This window comes from Cydia fagiglandana, chromosome 12 (genome assembly GCF_963556715.1).
Source record: "Cydia fagiglandana chromosome 12, ilCydFagi1.1, whole genome shotgun sequence".
Lineage (NCBI taxonomy): Eukaryota > Metazoa > Arthropoda > Insecta > Lepidoptera > Tortricidae > Cydia > Cydia fagiglandana.
In genome coordinates, this window is record NC_085943.1 from 15,235,742 (window position 1) to 15,250,841 (window position 15,100).

At 36.8% G+C, this 15,100-nt stretch overlaps 1 protein-coding gene across 1 annotated transcript in view; it reads left to right on the top strand.

Annotated features, from left to right (window-relative positions):
* Positions 1 to 1,076: 1,076 nt before the first annotated feature.
* Positions 1,077 to 15,100, top strand: part of LOC134669624 (A disintegrin and metalloproteinase with thrombospondin motifs 7) — a 128,739-nt gene continuing 114,715 nt past the window's right edge. The window contains exon 1 of the mRNA XM_063527282.1: positions 1,077 to 1,430. The gene's annotated coding sequence lies outside the window, so the exon portion shown is untranslated. The remainder of the gene's footprint in view (positions 1,431 to 15,100) is intronic.

Sequence of the window (15,100 nt, forward strand, 5' to 3'; positions counted from 1 at the left end):
CTTGCTCAGTGCAAGTTGTAAAAACATTATATACTTAGGTACCTACTCCAAGAGTTATGGGTAGTGGAAGAAATGTAAAGGATAAGAAACATTTAACCAAGGACATTAACTCTAAAAGGTTTTGACCAACCCGAAAATGGCCCAAAAGGTATTTATGACTGTATTTTACATTGGTGCAGACTTATAAGTAAACATATTTTTTGCGCGTTTTTGGCTTCCCTGCTGCGCGACTCTCCCCAAGGTCTCTACCAGTCTCTTGCACCATGAGTCGTCTTTTCGGGACACATGCACAGCCTACTCCTATTTCAGTTTTGCCATTCGCAGTTACATCAGTGTCACCATGTAACAACAGCAACAGGATCGAAATGACAAAAAAGGAGGCCTACATCTCTAAGGTTGCAAAGGGGCTAAGAAGTTCAAAAGAAGACATACTAACAACAGAGTGACGAGCGCTTGTTGCTTATAAAAGTAATCGTACTCATCTCGAGACAAAACGTTTAAAATAAAAAATATAGTTAATTAATACTCAAAGAAAGCGGCAGGCCCAAAAAATTACAATTGATAAAATATTCAGGCAGACAATACAGACAGAGAAAGATGTTGTAGCGTTAAAAAACGATCTCTTTCAGACAACGTGTGGGTAGTGGACGTAAAGGAAAATAATCTGAAAAAGAGTAGGTATTCTGGTATGTGTTCTAAAACTTATCAAGAAAATATTTTTTAGGGGCACTTTATTGGCAAGGGTTAATGCGATATTTTGATCGAAATATGGTTGGGCGTTGGGTGTAAAATATATCACAAAAAAACCGGTACCTAATTTTCAGCCCTAACAATTATCTATTATTTTCTTGTAAAATTTAATTCTTTTACAAGAAAATAATAGATAGTCTATAGATAGGTCTTTCTAGATACGCGCCTAATTAAATTTTAGGATACTGAATCGTTAATTCTTCGTTTACGTAGACAAACTAGATATAACCCTACACCAGACATTACCCTAGGCCTTATTTGTTACACATTGGTGAGATCTTAGTTTTTTTCTTCAATATGCAAGTTTACCCTATGAAAGCTAGGTTCGGAAAAGCGTACGCACGCACGTTCGATTTTTAAATGGAAGTTGGAATGGAGTTGAGATCGCCGGCACTGCGCGAGCGCCGCCAGTGGCCCTCTAGTCGCCGCGACGCGCGCTCCGCTCCCAGCCCGCGTGCACCGAACGAACATCACTTGCGACTGAAAAAAAAACTTAAAATTCAAATTTCAAACGCTGCACATTCGAAATTCAAATTATCGAACACGTGTTTATTTAAAGTTGGCGCGAACGCGTTTTTCACTGGCAGTGAATAAATTAGCGCGCGTGCTCACAAATTTCACTTTTACCCGTGCTCATCTCGTCTGCCGGCCGTCTGCGCGGGACCATGGATAGATAACAAGTAAGCACTAATTATTATGTAATTTAATGCTTAATTTACTATTGATTAATTCACGGATACACCATGCGAATTTACTGATAGGTTCTCACAGATGTAATGGAATCTAAGGACGGTTATTACATGCGGTAAATTCGCGCCAATACGAATTAGAATAGAACAAGTGTCACCGAGTACTTATGTTCCATTCAACTGTCTCTATGTAAAACACGATTGTAAGCAGTAATGATAGTGGGTAGGTACTACTTAAATGTCACCTGTTTAAATATTGCCTTAATATAAATTAGTTTGTGTTAAATTAAATTTACTTTTTACGGTTAATACAAAATTATAGAGCCGTTATTTAGGTCACTTGGTATTTTCGGAGTTTATGATGTATTAGAATTGCTGTAGGTTGTTATTATTTAGGTTTTCAAACGATTTAATGATTTTCATGAGTTCAGTTACCCGTTTAAATTCAGAAAATGCACGATTAGTAAATATAACAAACTACTAAATTATAGGAATAATATCGTTTATTAATCTATTTAATTAATTCATGAATTATAGGTATGTTTGTTTTAAAATGTAGTTGTACAGATTTATCCTTTCATAAATCATCAGTAATACTACAACATTGCTTTGTACTGTAAAAACTGATAACATGTCGTTTAATAGCTCTTTAAATAATGTTAGACAATTATACTTTATCAATTTCGACGTCGAATGTTTAATAAATAGCCTACTTAATTTACATTCATTGAGATAAATTCTACAGAAATAGATGAACGGTGAATAATAAGCTCGTACGTTCGCCCGGTTATCGCCTTACGATACCGAGCGTCAGGTGACATGTGTGGCCTTTGACATTCTAACTTATTCGTAATGGTATGGACCAGTCCTTTCTTTTACTTTAAAATTGTAATTGCGAAAGCGAAGTTTTTATTTGTTGTATAAATCAATAAATCGATTAATTGAAATTTCAAATGGAAACGTTAGAATCCCGAAAAAAACGTAAGGTAGTTTATAAATGACATTCGTCTCACGATATCGTCCTTAACGCAGGATGAATTGTACGGTACCGTCAAGGAATTTGACCTTTGTGCCAGTACGCTCCTTATCAGTTAGGACAATGCCATCAAATAAGAAAGCTGCGAGGGATCTCATATTTGTCGATATGACAAAGTACAGTGGTAGGTACAGTCATTCGTCGTCTGTAGAACAAAACTGAGTCGAGAAACTCTATCCTTTTATCACCTCTTCTCTTCTCTTACGGTTCCTCATTACTGAGGATCGTGACCACTTTTTGCAGCTCCTGTAATTTGTCTCCATCGGTCTCAATCTCCCGTAGCTCTTACCGCTTGGTGGAGTACGCCTGAGGTGGCCTTCTTAACTTGGTCGGACCATCTAGTTGGTGATCGCCTTCCACTTTTCCGAGCACGAGCTCCAAACTTTAATCACCTGGGCCACCAGCTATATCTAAGGATAAATTAAAGGAAGAAATGGCCGATATAAAATAATCGCAGCACTAGTAACGGCTAATTGGCCAGGCATTTAGCACAAGTCTGCAAACGCTCCACGTGGGTGAATGACCGCTGTTTCACACGGTGCTAATTCCTTCCTTTGTCACTATTTAGCATCCTTGCCTATTACTTACCGGGAGCTTGCGAAGCTCGGTGCTAGTGTTGATAAGAAAAACTCGAGTCGGTACTCGGTAGTTCGAGTTCTGTCCAGACCCACAAGCACTACATCCTACAATATAAACTTGAGTTGGGATTGGAGTCTCCCGTAAGGATAAATCTGAAAAATTTTTACAACTCTAAAACGCGTTATGCCTCTATATGTAGGGATTGCAAACCGGATTGATTTTCAATCCGGCCGGATCCGGCCGGATTTTGGGCACAATCCGGCCGGATCCGGCCGGACCGGATCCGGTTAGGTATAAGGATATTAAAGTTAATTAAATAACATATTTTTCAAGTTTTATGCGTTATATGAGAAATAAAGGGTATTTTTACAAATTTATTCATAAAAGAACAATTTGAAGTTAATAAGAAATAACTTTTTAACAATAAAATAAAACTATGTATTAAAAAGTGTCACATAGTCAATCTCAAAATAAAAATAAATATTTGAAATCTAAGTCATTTATTATTTTTATTATATTCAATCATGCACATTCTGCTTACGTTTACAATAAAATTATTAGATTCCTGTTAATGGGATATTTATGGGATGGCAAATGGAACACCTTGAAAGGACAAGTTTTCGTAACTGTTCTTTGATGGAATTATGTATTTGTAACGCTGACATCCATTCTAGTAACAAGCTATTTTACTTTGAACCAAAATTGTATGAAATGCGCTCCAATATTATCTTGCTTTCATTTTTTATCAGTGAAAATGGTTTTATAGCCTAAATCACAAATAAATACCAAAATAATTCCTGAATAAATATTTAGGGACAATCTTATACAGATCGACCTACTCGTAGCCCCAAACCAAGTAAAGCTTGTAATATGGGTACTAGCTAGCTTTAGGTAGTACTACTAGGCGACGATATATATACGTATAGTATATTGATAAATAAATGCTTATAAATATACATAAAAAACACCCATAACTCAGGAACAAATATCTGTGTTCATCACACAAATAAATGCCCTTAGGTACCGGTATTTGAACCCAGGACCATCGGCTTCATAGGCAGGGTCACTATCCACTAGGCCAGACCGGTCGTTCCAAATGCCTTCCATGACATCCATATCCTTTAATTTTTACTTCTAATTATTTAAGTAACCGTCGTATCGTGCCGATTCATGGCACCAACATGAAAGAGGAGGAAATCCTCTTCTGTTCTCAATCATCGTAATATTAAATATCTTCTTATTTTACTAAATTTAGATTTTTTCATTCGTTCTTTATTCTGTTTAACTTCTTTCTTCTATCCGTCGCCTTTATCTCACCTAAAACGCGCAGTGGGTGCTGCGTGCGGTCTTTTTTTCTATTTTCCCGGATCCGGTCCGGATCCGGTGATTTTAACCGGATCCGGTAGCTTCTAAAAAGTGCCGGATCCGGCCGGATTACCGGATCCGCCGGACCGGATTGCAATCCCTATCTATATGGTTCATGATTGATATATGACACAGTATTCAAAAACAAGAACGATTTTAATTATGTATTTGAAATTTCACGGAGTCTTTCGGTATTTATATAAAAGAGTAGATTTTTTCGGGACACCATTGAGAAGGGCTTGAAACTTTAAAATGTACAATCTCTTTTTAGCGTACCAAACTACGAGTAAGTCGAGCTCTTGAAATTCGCACCTACTCAAAAGATGCGAGTCCCTACTAACTCGCCTTTGCCCCAGCCTTGTAGCTTGCAACACATACTATTTTGCAAGATTTAGCTATTGCCCGATCGAGTCGCATGGTTTATTATCAACATACGCAGCATTTCGTCACGGTTACTTATTTTCCGTAGATTACGAGTAAATATGTAGGTAATTGAATGCAAATACAGCCTCACTGCAGTTTATTTTATAGGCCTGGGTTAGTGCGAGTACGATAGGTACCTTATCCACGTAAGTTCCGTGCCGTTTACGATTATAACACGCCATTTATAAAATCAACTTTAAACATTTAAAATAGTGAGGTGTGAGGTAAAGAAATTAAATTAAATTAATGATCTTGCCAGTAAATAATCAAAAATTTAGATATTCTAATTTATAAATGACTTTTATCATGCTGAATTGGTTGCGTTGTAGACACTGCTTAAGCTGAGACACATACCATTGCGACATCCGACTTAAAGTGTCCAAAATGTCATCATCTCTCTCTATACTCACCTAATAAAAGACAAATTCAATATTGTTCGACATAATACCGCGGCCGCTGTAGGACACCATCGCAAGCGCAGACTTCTGGTCGAAGTAAAGAGCGTGGCGTTTCGGTGGTGGAAATCTTACACCGAGTCAGACGTAGTATTCTACGGAACCACGCTGTTACGTGTCGTTCCCAAAATCCAATGTTTAGTTAATTTAATTTTTTCGTGTTTTGTTTTCCTCTGTCTCCTCGTATTTTCTGTTACTTTGTACCTAGTTTCACAGTGCCATGGTTTTACTGTAATGCTGTGTTACTTATTTGACCAATAATAAATATTCCTAATAATAGTCGGGGAGCGCCATTACTCATACCATTACATTTTTCCAATATCGCGCCCCGTTTTCTCGTTTAATGTAAAGTATATAAATGCTCATTAACACACGTTGTGTCACGTCCTTGCCTTCATCAGTTTGTTCCAATTAAATTGTCGTTGTCAATTTTAGCGTTAGGCTCGTGAGAACTGGTAGCAATAGCAACGCAATTTAAGGTTCAAGGGCAATGATATCATCCCGTAAGCCCTAATCTTAATGAATAACATATAGCATAAATAGGCCGGGAAACGATGATGGATAGATCGGAGAAGCGCTTTTATTGATAGGTTTATATCAAGATAAAAGCTATGTTCCGTCAGTAAAATGGGTTAAATGTACTGGAGTAATAAAATCGGCCCTCGCTCGTGAACTCGGGACGGGCCGAGCCCTGGCCCCGGTGAAGGCCGAATGTTATCATGGCTCTAACAATAGTTACGACTTTCGAGCGCTGAAAAACGGCGGGCGGGCAGCGTGTTTTTCTTAACCTCATGAAAATTCGACTACAATTGTGACGTCCCACGGGTAAAGGTACCTTATTGCGGTTGGCGCTTAAGCTATTATTAAAGCCGCTTCAATATTATTGCTCTATGCGACGTAAGCGCCACGCCAGCCGCCATAAGGTACCTTTCTCCGTGGAACGTCACAATTTAATTTGAGTATCATATATCATAAATACTACTCATATCAGAGACTAGTAGTCTCTCAGACAACGGTGTTCAAATTTAATCAGCTAAAGTGACGTGACATGATTTTAGCCATATCCTTGGCAATATCTAAATTTATTTGGGTGAAGTCTTCTCGATGCAGTATTTTGGAGAGGAAGTAAAAAACTAATTTGTTTTCAATGCAATGGAATATATAATATTTTAAACTTTCGCGTTTTGAACACATATATTACTCACATTATAGACGCGAATTTTATTCAATTACCTTGATTTACCGACGTTTCGACACAGGTTTCACTGGTCGTGGTCGCGGGAGACTTCCAATGATGGCCACGACCGCTCTGTCAAGAGTGACCCGATCAAGAAGAAGAAGGTCGCGGCAATGGAATATAATTAGGGAACTTTCTTTTGTATTTTTAGTGCTTAAGTCTGCGAACCTAGTTAAGTCTGCTGCTTAGGTATTGTGTAGAGTCTAGTTGACATTAAATTTAACCTCTCGTGTACATATGTATATGTATTGTAAAATTTCTGTTAAAGTAACCTTTTAGCTAAAATTTTATATGCTGCAATAGCTTGTGCGGATACGAAACCAGGCAAATGAAAGGAAAAAAGCTTTGTTACCTCGTTAGTATATCGTTTAACATTATAATGTATTTTTCTCTTTATGTTTAATTTAAACATGCCAAATTGCGATAACGCTATGTTTCTGGTGCCCCCGCCAAGACGAGCAAAGCCAAGCGCAGGGCACTACCTACCTTTTCTCGAAGCGCTTCGCCGTTTTTTTGAACCCTCATAACTTGGTTGCTTATTCTTGTTGGCATTAAAACTTCTTACATTAAAATTATTGTTAACTACACTTAGCTACCTTTAATTTGATATATGTACATTGCACGTTGTAGCTATGATATATATGGACGACGAACCATTGTCAAAGCTATTTAGTATTGTTTAATGCGAATGTAAAACAATTAAGTACAATTATAATTGAACAAACAATTTTGATAGACTAAATTGCCATTATAATTTACGTAATCATATCATTATAAATCGTTCACATTTATTTCTAGGTTATAAGTAATAGTATCTTACAGAAACACCCAAACATCTACAAAGATTTCCAAAAACCACCATCGTGAAAAACAATTAAGTAATCACAGTAATCCGGCATTAGAAAGCCCCATAATACGCCGCCGTATTGAATGCTAATGATAAGCCCGGTCGACGACTCGCGCGTGAACTTGTGCCGTGGCCTTCGGAACTTCATTGTTCCTAAGAAACCTAACCAGGATACATAATGAACTATGGCTAAGCATGCGTGTCATATCGATTCTCTATGCGCTAAACTTGGGAGTTTTGACCGCCGTCTGGATCCTGAGATGACATAGTTTAGTTTTTGCGTCTAGACTGCTAGGTTCAGTAGCTTTGACCTTTACCGTAAGACGTATTTTACAAGATTTGTTTTTTACTTCCTTTGTTTATTCTTCCATCTTTTTTTTTTTATTTTTTTATTATGCATGGGTTTACTCATGGCCACAGACTAGCCGAGGCGTAGACGTGGCCTACGATGGAGCGAGCTCGCCCAGAAGGTGCCTGTTCACTCTTGATTTGAAGGTTGCCGGTAAATCTCCTTTTAATAGTACAAAACGGCATCGAAATTCACGAAACCAGTATATATCCAGTTATGATCGCAAATATACAGAGATGATAAAAGTAAAGAGTAAATTAAGCACAAAAAATCCTCAACGCAATGAAACTTATGAACAGATTTTGATATAACATGTCTTTGAACCCACCACTAGAAAACCTAGTTACAAATAAATCCGAATCGGTACACCACATCCGTATAAGAGTTTTGTTGCCACAGATAGACAGACGCACACACATAGCGGTCCAACTTATAACACCTCTCTTTTTAGTGCACTTTTATTTTCAGTGGGTAAGTACTTAATGGGTAGGTATAATTAGAATCTTAGATTCTGTGAATGTATTTAGTTTGCTTGAGTTACATTATTTGTGAGTTTCATATCGTAAACATTATTTAACTCTCTGAAACGTTCAAAAGCTGTTTGACAGTTTAAAGACATTGCTGTGCTGACGATGACGGCACATCACGGCTGTATTGTATGTAAACTGACGGGCCTCTCTAACCTTGAACTAGGCCTGCCTTTAATATCGTTAGCTATTTGAATATCTTGTCACTTTTACTGATATAATATATTCAAACGCCTCATTAATATTGTTACTTCGCCAATATTGACACTTTATTACGATTCAGTAGGTACGAATTTAAAACGATTTTTAAACATTATACCTATTCTCAAAAACGGATTAGCATCTCTCAGTATTCTAAATTTTCATAGTATTTTGACATTACTGATGACATTACCACCCTGTGGCATTTCGAACGGCTTGCAGAGTTAGCTTGGTCCTACTCTAGGTTTAACTATTTGCCTCCTTATGTAGCTATCATTTTTATTTTTATAGGTTGATTCAAAGATAGCCATAGCTCTACAGATGTGGATAAGCAGTATTCTTATAAGTACAAAATATTTAGTGATATACCCTAAACGCTTATGCGGAAATAGATAGGATACTATACAATAACTAGCTTCTATAATACTTACCTATTAAACAAAATAAATCAATTTAATTACATGGTGAGTAAAATCGTGATAATAACGATGACAAGTATTTATTTCATGTGACGCATTGGTAAGAGAATACTAATGATTACGGATTATACCACATTGCACATTCACTGTTACAACTTATTTACAACTAGTAATTATTTAAAAACCGGGCAAGTGCGAGTCGGACTCGCGCACGAAGGGTTCCGTACCATAATGCAAAAAAAAAACAAAAAAAAAGCAAAAAGAAAACGGTCACCCATCCAAGTACTGACCCCTCCCGACGTTGCTTAACTTTGGTCAAAAATCACGTTTGTTGTATGGGAGCCCCATTTAAATCTTTATTTTATTCTGTTTTTAGTATTTGTTGTTATAGCGGCAACAGAAATACATCATCTGTGAAAATTTCAACTGTCTAGCTATTAGCTATCACGGTTCGTGAGATACAGCCTGGTGACAGACGGACGGACGGACGGACAGCGAAGTCTTAGTAATAGGGTCCCGTTTTACCCTTTGGGTACGGAACCCTAAAAATTAGTAATGAATCTTAATAGGTTGTCTTTGCTTTACATAGGTTACCTTTGTAAGTAACACATTGCCCTACCAAAATGTTATAAATGCGGAAACTGGGCTGCATCTTTTCATAATTTATTACTTCCTATAGATATATCCAAACCACCTAGGTGTCAGCCGTGTCCCCGATTTTTTAGTCGTAAATTCTACAGAACCAGCGCGCCATATGTGAACACCTATTGCGGCTGCGGATTTGGGTCGTACGTGATATTCCTACTCGGACCTAAATCGATCTCGCGCGCGAAGTTTCTAGCGTAGGTAATATTGGCTGTTAGTCTAGAGATGTAAAATGTAATTAATAGCATTTAACATGATTTTAGAACGTTCAAAGACTTGGCCTATTGCCCCAGTTCGTCCCGTCTGATTTCCGTGAACTTGGGAACGTAAAGAAATGAACGCACCGAAATAAACTATACATTCAGCCATGAACCCGTCACTATAAATATGACCGGATTTTATATTAGCTACTGCGAGGCGAGAAGAATTTATTTTTTCCTTCAGTGACATGTACATTGTACAATACCTATACATATTACGTAACTTTATAGCATTACAGATTAATTACCTACGGATTTGCTAACTAGGACGTGTTGCATTCGTTCTAGATTACTAGGCAATAAAAAGGGAACATTTAAAACTAATAGTAATTTATTTAATTGTCATAGCTTAGAAGGCAGATAGAACATACATATTTAGCACGAAGGTACCTAATTCAAACGGAATTACAAAAAAAAAACATCAAATGCTAAATATATTTAAAATATAACTAATAAATCGGATTGTAACGCGTATAATGAATTTAAAATACATCCAATCCCATCACATTCAAATAATAATTTCAGTAATTTATTATGCCCGCTTTAAGATAATGTGCCTAAGAGGCTGCGTCAAATCGGTAAAGGGATTTTGCGTAACAGCTCTTCTGGCTATCACTTGCGTCGAGTGGCTCTAAAGATATTATTTTTGCGTCATTATTATCATTATTGGACTCGTGACGGTCGAGTACATTAAATGCCGCATCTAATCAACGTATTTACAGATAACTCTCGTGACCGAGGAGTACCGATTTGTGATTTTTATTTTAGGAACTATGAGCTGCGTGCTAATCGTAAAGTTTTTATTGCTGGGCAACGGCAGAGTTGCAATTACTATCCCTTTATATTATTATAAAACTCAAGCATGCTACCTATTTTACAAGCTTTTATTTAACTTGCAATGTACCTATATAAATATATACTTATGTTGGTAACTACGAGTCTGTTTGTACAGGTAAAATCTTACAAGCTAAATTTGACCCATTTTACGACTTCCAATGAAACTGAAAATTTGCATACATGTGTAAGTCGGGTGACAATGTAATATTATGGTACCATCGAGCTGTAATTGATGATGGAGACAGGAGGTAGCCATAAGAACTCTGTGATAAAACAAGGCAACCTAATTGTGTTTGGGGTTTTTAGAATTGTCTCGATAAGTATTAGTTATCTGTGGAAAGAAAAGTACAGTCAGCGATAAAAGATTGTACTAATAACGGAATTTTTGCCAAAAACTTATTCTTCTTCATGATGATACTCGTAAGTAGGTATAGTATTTTTGATATTGTCATCATCATCATCATCATTATCTCAGCCATAAGACGTCCACTGCTGAACATATGCCTCCCCCTTGGACCTCCACTCGTACCGGTTGGAAGCGATCCGCATCCAGTGTCTTCCGGCGGCCTTAACAAGGTCGTCCGTCCATCTTGTAGGTGGACGTCCTACGCTGCGTTTGCTAGTCCGTGGTCTCCACTCGAGCACTTTGATATTGTACGTCTTGAAAAATTAGAATAATACATTTAATTTGTAATTTCTTGGTACTTAGTTGAGACCATATTATATGATGATTTCTTCAAATTCAACATAGTGAGTACTCGTTGGTTTAATTTTAACTTAGCTGTAGGTAAACTTACCTAATAAAGGTCGGGCTTGTTTCATTTTATTATTAATAAACATTTAAAGTATTTAGTAGTACATACTTGCTCGTGTATAAGTAGTTTAAATTTTAGCTCAGTTGTATACTTAGATACATAAGTATTTAGAGGTTTTGCTTGCTTATATTTCATTATCAATAAACATTTATCACTAGGTATACATAGTTACTACAATGTTATTTAATATTCATGTTATACCTACTGAAATTAACGGTTTTATCAACTTTCTAAAGTCAAGGAAAAACGACAAAATTGTTAAATATATGTACAACAACCTCAGGCCAAAGTTTATCCACATCCGATGATAATACGAAGCAATCTCCCTCGCAATTATTATGACTACCGAAGTAAATAATTTGTTTAACATTGTGATAAATTTTATAGCTTTTCTTGGAGTTTCTAAGGTGCCTATAAAAGCGATTTCTGATTTTTATAACTTTTTCGTGGAAATAAAGGTTTCCATCGTGTGAACTGAAACATCGTGTGAAAAAAATGAACGATTAACTTTGTACGAAATTCATTTTTTATTACAATAAGGGTGTACACTCTTATTTAAAACGATTGTAAATGAAATACTCTACATTTCTAGAAACGCATGTAGTAACTGCATGAAAAGTTGTAGTGACCTATTATTTTTATCAATGAATATTATCTAACCAGTGCTCAGCTACAACTATCATTATGTAAACAACGGTATTTCATATCTCCATTCATAAAACAAAACATACATTATATTAAGCTGATAAAAGAAGTTACCTAGCATGCAAAACTACTTACTATATTTTATTTTATTTCTAGATTTTTACCTATAATGTAGAGAAAATAATGAATTCACAGACTAAATAGCTGTATAAGTAGACCTTGCGAACATTTACAGCACAGCGATCTCCGTTATTTCGAAGTATTTTCAAAAACTGACTCGGCATAAAAATCTAATTAACGAACCTTCTTACAAAATTTCACGAGAAACAGATTTAGAAAAATATGGTATGGTGATAGTTTGAGGCCGGGAAAGGACGTAGGATAGTATTTAATCTATCATCATCATCCATGAACGCAGATAAAGTAGGGGTATATTTACAGTTCGTGTAGAAAAGTGTCTGTCGTAGTCGAAATACTTTACATATAAAGACATATATCTTCCTATTAAGTTATAAGAGAATAGTATAGATACTTTTGACGCGTGGTCTGACCGACTACTTCTAATACGACTGTAGAAGTGTAGAGACTGATGGGTCACGATGTTTTGATGCGACGGAACCCTGAAATACGGACGTCAGAGCAAGCATTTACGTCGTTAAATCGGCTCCTGATTTATCCGAGCGACAGAAATTGTGGCACTATTGCTACAATTACAATCCAGAAATAAAAACCGGTACAGTCACCTGCGACAATATGTGACGAAGACCGCAAAAATATCTGACACGATCTTATTTATTTTGTAGAGCCATAAGGCCGTGTCATATAATTTTTAAAAGTAATACAATATTGCAGGTGAGTACAAGGGTTTGACTGGAGAATTCTATACTTATCGGTGCAATTCATTAAAATATTACATATATGTTGTACGAGTAATAGTGATAGAGCTTAGCGAAAAGAAACTGCATTTTTGGCAGAAAGCAAGCCGCTTTGCCCAGTGATACTAGGGACCAATCTGAATGATTTCATCCGAGGAAACACAAATTTCATTCACTAGAATTCAAGATGGCGGACATTTTCCAAAATGGCGGCTGCAATATTTAAAAAAAATATAGACACAAAACGGCTGCACCGATTTTGGTGATTTATATATCGATCAATTCGTATTGACACCTGTAATCGAATAAAAAATATGGCATTTAAGAAATTAAAGATGGCGGCCGAATATTAAGAAAATTGTGTTTTTTTTCTTTAATTTTTTTCCTTCTAATTAAAATAACAACTAAATATTCTATAATATGATCACATATTCTTTAATTTAAATGAAACCTGATAATATTATCTGCAAAATAAAAAAATAATCTTAACAATCCGTTGAGTAGTTTTTGAACTATACGCATTTCAAAAAGCGCGTAACTGCCGTCCGAAACGGCCCGCTCGCGCGGCTCGCGTCAAAACTGAGAACTTTGATGATTTAAAGGCAAAAAAGAACTGAAAACATATTTACTTTATTTATTAAGCTATAAATTAATAAATAAATTGTATTTCCGCTTATTATTTGTGACCATCACGGGAAAAGGTATGGCGGCTGGCGCTTACGTCGCTTAGCACCGGAATAGTATTGGAGCGGCGTTAATAATAGCGTAAGCGCCATCCGCCCTAAGGTACCTATACCCGTGGGTTCAAATTTATTCCTCTTTATCATCTTCGTCCGATGTGTTTGAACAGAAAGAAAAGAAAATTCATATGAAATCAGAACAAAATATACCTAATATAATAAAATAAAATATATAGAGATGAACTACGCCAAACTGTCCCGCCCCTCCATTACTATTTCAATGTGTGTAGTATTGAAATAGTAATGGAGGGCGGGACAGTTTGGCGTAATTTACGTATAAGTACCTTTCGTTTTTGCAGTTGTCTTTGCAAGTGCTGCATTGCACTGTGCAGGGTAGACCCACCCTCTGACACGTGCAGCGCATTGTTTCGCAGCCTTTTTTAGAGCCGCAATGGTCCAGGTATGATAATTCATGCCATATCTCCCTGGCACCAGACCGTTGCGGTTCCCAACTGCCATTAGATGACTTCCAACCCTAAGAGGATGGCAATGGCACAGAGGCATCATGAAGAATCTGGTTTCATGGGCATATCACCCCATAAGTGGCCTGCTTGATATGTGAGACGGAGCGCGTGTTTATGTAATGCTGCCGATGTTGGGGGGATGCTGGTTACCAATTTATTATTAGTAGCAAATAGCTCCTTGCGTACCAAGTTGACCAACGAATGTGCTATTTGTGGGTCATATAGGTAGCAGGTGAACTTTTCCAGCATAGCCATGATTTCTTCAGGAAGGCTTTGTAATGGCTGCGATATTTCCTTCAAAGCTGTTGTAACTTAAGGGTGTGACAACCACGTTTTGAAGCAAGACTTCTTTCCTTTTGTATGAAAGTAAGAAGTGTCACAACCTGTAGAGGCGTGACAGTCACGAAGAGCGGTTGATCTGTCAGGACCCAAAGTATTTGTTATTTATGAACATCGACATAACAGCCTTTATTTACAGTCCCAATTAATAGCCATAACTCTTGCAGGCCACTCTCAATTTAAGTTTGATGAATGATATCTGTAACACCAAAACATCTGTATCGGAAGATCTAATCAAAATATGCCTAATTCCCTGTTCTCAATTTAAGTTTGATGATATGATATCAATAACACCAAAACATCTGTATCGGAAGATCTAATCAAAATACGCCTAATTCCCTGTTCTGCCTGATCTTATGAATAGGAACACATGCGGAAGAAGCTGATGGCCGCATCGTACTTCACGCGAAAGATCAGGCAGAACAGGGAATTAGGCGTATTTTGATTAGATCTTCCGATACAGATGTTTTGGTGTTATTGATATCATATAATCAAACTTTAATTGAGAGTGGCCTGCAAGAGTTATGGCTAATAACTGGGGCTGCAAATAAACGCCGTTATATCGATGTTCACAAATAGCAAATACTTTGGGTCCTGACAGAT